The sequence below is a fragment of the Eubalaena glacialis genome, chromosome 9, assembly GCF_028564815.1.
Source record: "Eubalaena glacialis isolate mEubGla1 chromosome 9, mEubGla1.1.hap2.+ XY, whole genome shotgun sequence".
Classification (NCBI taxonomy): domain Eukaryota; kingdom Metazoa; phylum Chordata; class Mammalia; order Artiodactyla; family Balaenidae; genus Eubalaena; species Eubalaena glacialis.
The window spans coordinates 106,916,824-106,926,759 of record NC_083724.1 but is presented as its reverse complement, the minus strand read 5'-3'; positions in this window follow the sequence as shown (position 1 = coordinate 106,926,759).

Sequence of the window (9,936 nt, the reverse complement as noted above, 5' to 3'; positions counted from 1 at the left end):
CAATTCCATTCCTAACTATAGACTCAAACTAATTGTAGACAGGGGTTCAAACAAAAACCTGAGCACAGATCTTTACAGCAGTATTATTTATAATAGCCAAAAGATGGAAACAACCCAAATGTCCATCAACAGATAAGTGGATAAACAAATTGTAATATATACATACAATGAAATGTTATTCAGCCATAAAAAGGAATGAAGTACTCATAAATGCTACAATGTGGGTGAATATTTAAAAGCTAGCTAGGGCCTTCCCTGGTGGTGCAGTGGTTAAGAATCCACCTGCCGATGCAGGGACACGGGTTCGAGCCCTGGTGCAGGAAGATCCCACATGCCATGGATGCAACTAAGCCTGTGCACCACAACTACTGAAGCCCACATGCCTAGAGCCCGTGCTCCACAACAAGAGAAGCCACCACAATGAGAAGCCCGTGCATTGCAACGAAGAGTAGCCCCCACTTGCCACAACTAGAGAAAAGCCCATGCACAACAACAAAGACCCAACGCAGCCAAAAATAAAAATAAACAAAATAAATAAATAAATAAAAATAAAAGCTATGCTAAATGAAAGAAGTCATACACAAAAGATGATGTAGTTTACAATTCCATTTATATGAAATATCCATAGGTAAACATATAGACACAGAAGACGGATGGTTATGAGGAGTTAGAATAGGGGAGAATGGAAGTGACTGTGCAGTGGGTATGTGGTGTTTTATGAGGTGATGAAAATGTTTTGGAACTTATAGGTAGTGGTTGCACAATATTGTGAATGTACTAAAGGAAACTGACACATTAGACCACATAGACTTAATTGATATTTATAGAGCATTCCATCCAAAAGCAGCAGGATACACATTCTTTTCAAGTGCACATGAAACGTTCTCCAGGATAGATCACATGCTGGGCCACCAAGCAAGCCTTAGTAAATTTAAGAAAACTGAAATCATATCAAGCATCTTTACTGACCACAACACTATGAGGCTAGAAATCAACTATAAGGAAAAAAACTGCAAAAAACACAAACATGTGAAGGCTAAATGACATGCTAATAAACAACCAATGGATCACTGAAGAAATCAAAGAGGAAGTCAAAAAATACCTAGAGACAAATGAAAATGAAAACATGATGATCCAAAACCTATGGGACACAGCAAAAGCAGTTCTAAGAGGGAAGCTTATAGTGATACAAACTTACTTCAGCAAACAAGAAAAATGTCAAATAAACAACCTTATGTTACAACTAAAGCAACTAGAGAAAGAACAAACAAAACCCAAAGTTAGTACAAAAGAAGAAATCATAAAGGTCAGAGCAGATATAAATGAGACTAAAAAAACAATAGAAAAGATTAATAAAACTAAAAGCTGGTTCTTTGAAAAGTTAAACAAACTGACAAATCTTTAGCCAGACCTATCAGGAAAAAAAAGGGAGAGGGCCCAAATCAATAAAATTAGAAATGAAAAATACACAGAAGTACAAAGGACCATAAGACACTACTACAGGCAACTATTCAGTATATGCCAATAAAATGGACAACCTAGAAGAAATGGACACATTCTTAGAAAGGTACAATCTCCCAAGACTGAACCAGGAAGAAATAGAAAATATGAACAGAGCAATCACCAGTAATAAAATTAAATCAGTAATTTAAAAACTCCCACCAAGCAAAAGTTCAGGACTAGATGGCTTCACAGGTGAATTTTACCAAACATTTAGAGAAGACTTCACAGATATCCTTCTGAAACTATTCCAAAAAATTGCAGAGGAAGAAACCCTTCCCAACTCATTCTATGAGGCTACCATCACCCTGACAGCAAAACCAGACAACGATATCACAAAAAAAGAAAATTACAAGCCCATATCACTGATGAACATAGATGCAAAAATCCTCAAGGGAATACTAGCAAACCAACTCCAACAATACATTAAAATGATCATACATCATGATCAAGTGGGATTTATCCCAGAGATTCAAAGATTTTTCAATATCCACAAATCAATCAATGTGATACACCACATTAACAAATTCAAGAATAAAACCCATATGATCATCTCAAAAGATGCAGAAAAAAATTGACAAAATTCAACAACCATTTATAATAAAAAACTCTTCAGAAAGTGGGCATAGAGGGAATATACCTCAACATAATAAAGGTCATATATGACAAACCCACAGCTAACATCATACTCAACAGTGAAAAACTGAAAGCATTCCCTCTAAGTTCAGGAACAAGACAAGGATGCCCACTCTCGCCAATTTTATTCAATATAGTATTGGAAGTCCTAGTCACAGCAATCAGAGAAGAAAAAGAAATAAAAGGAATCCAAATTGGAAAAGAAGAAGTAAAACTGTCACTGTTTGCAGATGACATGATGCTATACATAAAAAATCCTAAAGACGCTGCCAGAAAACTCCTAGACCTCAGCGGTAATGTGCTGGATACAAAATTAATATACAAAAATCTGTTGCATTCCTATACACTAACAATAAAATACCAGAAAGAGAAATTAAGGAAACAATCCCATTTACTATTGCATCAAAAAGAATAAAATACCTAGGAATAAACCTACCTAAGGAGGCAAAAGACCTGTACTCCAAAAACTATAAGATGCTGATGAAAGAAATTGAAGATGACACAAACAAATGGAAAGATCTACTGTTCTTGGATTGGAAGAATCAATATTGTTAAAATGACCATACTACCCAAGGAAATCTACAGATTCAATGCAATCCCTATCACATTACCAATGGCATTTTTCACAGAACTAGAACAAAAAAATTTTTAACTTTTATGGAAACACAAAAGATCCTGAATAGCCAAAGCAATCTTGAGAAAGAAGAACAGAGCTGGAGGAATGACATTACCTGACATCAGAAAAGTGACAGCAATCAAAACAGTATGGTACTGGCACAAAAAACAGACATATAGATCAATGGAACAGGATAGAAAGCCCGGAAATAAACCCATGCACTTATGATCAATTAATCTATGACATGGGAGGCAAGAATATACAGTGGAGAAAAGGCAGTCTGTTCAACAAGAGGTGCTGGGAAAACTGGACAGCTACATGTAAAAGAATGAAATTAGAACATTCTCTAACACCATATACAAAAATAAGCTCAAAACAGATTAAAAACCTAAACATAAGACTGGATACTATAAGAGTCCTAGAGGAAAACATAGGCAGAACACTCTTTGACATAAATCACAGCAATATTTTTTTAGATCCCTCTCCTAGAGGAATGGAAATAAAAGCAAAAAGAAATAAATGGGACCTAATTAAACTTAAAAGTTTTGCACAGCAAAGGAAACCATTAAATAAGTTCAGTGAAGTTGCAGGACAAAAAATCAACACAAAAATCAGATTTCTCTACACTAACAATGAACAATTTGAAAGATAATTGAGAAACAATTCCACTTACAATAAATAGCACCAAAAATAGTAAAATACTTAGAAATAAACCTAATTAAGGAGGTGAAGGACTAGTACACTGAAAACTATAAAATATTGATGAAGGAAATTAAAGAAGACACAAATAAATGGAAAGACATGCTATGTTCATGAATTGAAAATTTTAATGTTGTTAATAGGTAAATGCTTGCCAAAGAGATCTATAGATTTTACGCAATCCCTGTCAAAAACCCAACAGAGGTTTTTGCAGAAATAAAATTCACATGAAATCTCAAGGGACCCCAAATAGCCAAAAAAATCTTGAAAAAGAAGACCAAAACTAGAGAAATCACCATCCCTGATTTCAAAATATACTAAAAAGTTACAATAATCAAAACAGTGTGGTACTGGCATAAAGATATATATATAGGGAACAGAATAGACAACCCAGAAAGAAACCCTCACATATAGGATCAAATGATTTTTGACAAGAGTGCTGAGACCATTCAGTGAGGAAGGGCCAGTCTCAAGGACCCAAAAAGTTGGAGGACTCCACATTACCACCTTTCAAAATATACCATAAAGCTACAGTAATGAAGATTCTGTGGTACTGGCATAAGAATAGACATAGAGATAAATGAAATAGAATTAAATGTCCAGAAAAAATTCATACATTTATGGTCAATTGGTTTTCAACAAGGGTGCCAAGAAAATTCAATGGGCAAATAGTGCTAACAACAATTGAATAGCCACATGCAAAAGAATGAAGTTGGACCCTTATCTCACAGCATACACACAAATTAATAGATCGTAGGCATAAAGGTAAGAAGTAAAACTATAAAGCTTTGAGAAAACAGATGTAAATCTTCAGATTGGGCAATGTTTTCTTAAATATGACAACTAAAGCACAAGCAACCAAAGAAAAAAATTGATAAATTGTACTTCATCAAACAAAAGTAAAAGCTTTGGGTTTCAAAAGACACTATCAAGAAAGATAAAAGAAAATGCACACAATAGGAATTTTTTTCAAATCCTGTATCTTAGGGATGTGTATCTGGAATATATAAAGAACTCTCTTACAAATCAATAACAAATAAATAATCCAATTTAAAATGGGCTAAGGATCTGAGTAGACATTTCTCCAAAGAAGGTATATAAATGGCCCATAAGCACATGAAAAGATTCTCAACAACAGCAGACATTAAGGAAATACAAATTTTATTCACATATTATTTATTTTATTTATTTATTTATTTTTGGCTGCATTGGGTCTTCGTTGCTGTGTGCAGGCTTTCTCTAGTTGCAGCGAGCGGGGGCTACACTTCGTTGAGGTGCACGGGCTTCTCATTGTGGTGGCTTCTCGTTGCAGAGCGCAGGCTCTAGGCGCGCAGGCTTCAGTAGTTGTGGCACGCAGGCTCAGTAGTTGTGGCTCACAGGCTCCAGAGTGCAGGTTCAGTAGTTGTGGTGCACAGGCTTAGTTGCTCTGCGGCATGTGGGATCTTCCCAGACCAGGGCTTGAACCCGCGTCCCCTGCATTGGCAGGCAGATTCTTAACCACTGTGCCACCAGGGAAGTCCCAAGGAAATAAAAAATTTAAAAACCAATGTGACACTGATGAACATAGATGCAAAAATCCTCAACAAATACTAGCAAACAGGGCTTCCATGGTGGCACAGTGGTTGAGAATCTGCCTGCCAGTGCAGGAGACGTGGGTTCGAGCCCTGGTCTGGGAACATCCCACATGATGGAGAGCAACTAAGCCCATGTGCCACAACTAGTGAGCCTGCACTCTAGAGCCCGCGAGCCACAACTACTGAAGCCCGCACACCTAGAGCCTGTGCTCCACAACAAGAGAAGCCACCACAATGAGAAGCCCGCGCACCGCAGCGAAAAGTAGACCCCCTCGCCACAACTAGAGAAAAGCCTGAGCACAGCAACAAAGACCCAACGCATCCAAAAATAAATAAATAAATTTATTTAAAAAAAAAATACTAGCAAACAGAATCCAACAGCACATTAAAAGGATCATACACCATGATCAAGTAGGGTTTATCCCAGGAATGCAAGGATTCTTCAATATATGCAAATCAATCAATGTGATAAACCATATTAACAAATAGAAGGAGAAAAACCATATGATCACCTCAATAGATGCAGCAAAAGCTTTCGACAAAATTCAACACCCATTTATGATAAAAACCCTCCAGAAAGTAGACATACAGGGAACTGACCTCAACATAATAAAGGCCATATATGACAAACGCACAGCCAACATCATTCTCAATGGTGAAAAACTGAAACCATTTCCTCTAAGATCAGGAACAAGACAAGGTTGTCCACTCTCACGACTATTTTTTTTTTTTTTTTTTTTTAAATGCTATTCTTGTCTGCTTACATTCTTTTTATGTATGTATGTATGGCTGTGTTGGGTCTTCGTTTCTGAGCGAGGGCTTTCTCTAGTTGTGGCAAGCGGGGGCCACTCTTCATCGCGGTGCGCGGGCCTCTCACTATCGCGGCCTCTCGTTGCCGAGCACAGGCTCCAGACGCGCAGGCTCAGTAATTGTGGCTCACGGGCCGAGTTGCTCCGCGGCATGTGGGATCTTCCCAGACCAGGGCTCGAACCCGCGTCCCCTGCATTGGCAGGCAGACTCTCAACCACTGGGACACCAGGGAAGCCCTCACGACTATTATTCAACATAGTTTTGGAAGATTTAGCCACAGCAATCAGATACGAAAAAGAAATAAAAAGAATCCAAATCGGAAAAGAAGTAAAGCTGTCACTGTTTGCAGATGACATGATACTATACATAGAGAATCCTAAAGATGCTACTAGAAAACTACTAGAGCTAATCAATGAATTTGGTAAAGTAGCAGGATACAAAATTAATGCACAGAAATCTCTTGCATTCCTATACACTAATGATGAAAAATCTGAAAGACAAATTAAGGAAACACTCCCATTTACCATTGCAACAAAAAGAATAAAATACCTAGTAATAAACCTACCTAAGGAGACAAAAGACCTGTATGCAGAAAACTATAAGACACTGATTAAAGATGATACAAACAGATGGAGAGATATACCATGTTCTTGAAATGGAAGAATCAACATTGTGAAAGTGACTATAATAACCAAAGCAATCTACAGAGGCAAAGCAATCCCTATCAAACTACCAATGGCATTTTTCACAGAACTAGAACAAAAAATTTCACAATTTGTATAAAAACACAAAAGACCCCAAATAGCCAAAACAATCTTGAGAAAGAAAAACGGAGCTGGAGGAATCAGGCTCCTGGACTTCAGACTATACTACAAAGCTACAGTAATCAAGACAGTATGGTACTGGAACAAAAACAGAAATATAGATCAATGGAACAGGATAAAAAGCCCAGAGATAAACCCACACACCTATGGTCACCTTATTTTTGATAAAGGAGGCAAGAATATACAATGGAGAAAATACAGCCTCTTCAATAAGTGGTGCTGGGGAAAATGGACAGCTACATGTAAAAGAATGAAATTAGAACGCTCCCTAACACCATACACAAAAATAAACTCAAAATGGATTAAAGAGCTAAATGTAAGGCCAGACACTATCAAACTCTTAGAGGAAAACATAGGCAGAACACTCTATGACATAAAACACAGCAAGATCCTTTTTGACCCACCTCCTAGAGAAATGGAAATAAAATCCAAAATAAACAAATGGGACCTAATGAAACTTAAAAACTTTTGCACAGCAAAGGAGACCATAAACAAGACGGAAAGACAACCCTCAGAATGGGAGAAAATATTTGCAAATGAAGCAACTGACAAAGGATTAATCTCCAAAATACACAAGCAGCTCATGCAGCTCAATAACAAAAAAACAAACAACCCAATCCAAAAATGGGCAGAAGACCTAAATAGACATTTCTCCAAAGAAGATATACAGATTGCCAACAAACACATGAAATGATGCTCAACATCACTAATCATTAGAGAAATGCAAATCAAAACTACAATGAGGTATCACCTCACACTGGTCAGAATGGCCATCATCAAAATATGTACAAACAATAAATGCTGGAGAGGGTGTGGAGAAAAGGGAACCCTCTTGCACTGTTGGTGGGAATGTAAATTGATACAGCCACTATGGAGAACAATATGGAGGTTCCTTAAAAAACTAAAAATAGAACTACCATATGACCCAGCAATCCCACTACTGGGCATATACCCTGAGAAAACCAGAATTCAAAAAGAGTCATGTACCACAATGTTCATTGCAGCTCTATTTACAATAGCCAGGACATGGAAGCAACCTAAGTGTCCATCAACAGATGAATGGATAAAGATGTGGCACATATATACAATGGAATATTACTCAGCCATAAAAAGAAACAAAATTGAGTTAGTTGTAGTGAGGTGGATGGACGTAGAGTCTGTCATACAGAGTGAAGTAAGTCAGAAAGAGAAAAACAAATACTGTATGCTAACACATATATATGGAATCTAAAAAAAAAAAAAAAAGGGTTCTGAAGAACCTAGAGGCAGGACAGGAATAAAGACGCAGACGTAGAGTATGGACTTCAGGACAAGGGGAGGGGGAAGGGTAAGCTGGGACGAAGTCAGAGAGTGGCATGGACTTATATATACTACCAAATGTAAACTAGATAGCTAGTGGGAAGCAGCCGCACAGCACAGGGAGATCAGCTCAGTGCTTTGTGACCACCTAGAGGGTTGGGAGAGGGAGTGTGGCAGGGAGGCGCAAGAGGGAGGAGATATGGGGATGTATGTTTATGTATAGCTGATTCACTTTGTTATAAAGCAGAAACTAACACACCATTGTGAAGCAATTATACTCCAATAAAGATGTTAAAAAAAAAAACCCAATGTGATAGCACTTTACACCTATATGGATGGATATATTAAAAAGGCAGACAGTATCGAGTGTTGGCAAAAATGTGGAGAAATTGGAATCCTCATTCATTGGTAGTGGAAATGTAGAATAGTGCAGCCAACTTGGAAAGCATGAAGCTACCACATGACCCTGCAATTCCACTCTTATGTGTATACCCAAGATTATTTAAAACATCTGTCTACACAAAAACTTATTGAATGTTCATAGCAGCACTATTCACAATAATCAAAAAGTTAACCCATATGTCCATCAACACATGAATGGATAAACAAATTGTGGTGTATACATACAATGGAATATTATTCAGCCCTAACAATAAGGGGGGTGGGGAGCAACTCCTCAGTGAGTATGGGGTTTTCTTTTGGGGCGATGAATATGTGTTGAATGTTTTGATAGAGACAGTGTTTGCACAACATTGTGAAAATACTAGATGCCCCTGAATTGTTTGCTTTAAAATGGTTTGTTTTGTGTGAATTTTATGTAATGTTGTATGAATTTTACCTCAACTTTAAAAGTAAGAAAATGAAATAAAATTGTAATGTGTCACCAAAAAAATGAGTAAATAGCCCTAAGCTTTAAAGAGAATATTGATGTTTAGGAACTTAAAATGGAATACTTTGTTTATCATAAACCACCACAAAAAAAGTGATCAGCAGTTTACACTGTAAGTATCAAACAGCTCACTGAAAGAATATATAAACAACTCTTGCAAATTAATGAAAAATAGGCAACATGGCAGAAAAATGGGAGCGTTGGACAAAAGTACAGATGAGTAACTCCTATCATGACATGGAGACTTACAATCTCAGATTCATAGCTCTAAAGGTATAGTAAAACATTCACAAGGGCAGTATAATTGCTATCATAAGGAAGATAATGTTTAACCTGAAGTATTTTTAATACTGAGGTTCAGTAGCATGGAAATAACAAATAAAAATATAATCTTACCTCACTAACCTGTTCTTCACCTCTTTTTTTTTTTATCTTCTCAAGTTCAGCAAGAAAAGCAGTTGTCATCATCACTCTCCTTCAGTACACTAATCATCCCTCAAAATAAAATGGTTATGGTTCAGGTAATTGTGGAAATAAAAAAAGAAAGATGTGTATTAACTTTTCTCTTTGAAAAAATCTCATGCAGTTTTACGTATCTATGGTGGGCTGGATACATTTGTATATGGCAGGAAGAAAAGTGGCTTCCCATTTGCACAGCCCAACCGAAGAAAGAATGTAAATTCCTAAAGAATTTCATGAATAATAATGACAATAAGACATAGAGTACATTTCCAAAATCATGACAAAGGCAGTATACAAATGAAATGGTTTGATTCAGGAAAATTATTAACAACCCTAAATTAAGGAAATTAAATAACAAACCTCATACCACATATCTATCCTATACTGTACTCTATACTTCAGCACTTTCCAAAGTAAAAATAATTATATTTTTTAGGAATTCCAAGCAAGTATCATTAGAAACATAAAAGGCACGATACTCAGAAACAAGAGAATTCTTTCAAATGACCAATACTTAAAGCTTATATAAACTGTTCACTTACTTTAGGTCAGCAAAATTCAAATCGCTTTACTAGAGCAGCCAACGAAGGGTCACATGGCGAGTTTTTCTATTTGGGAGAATGAAAA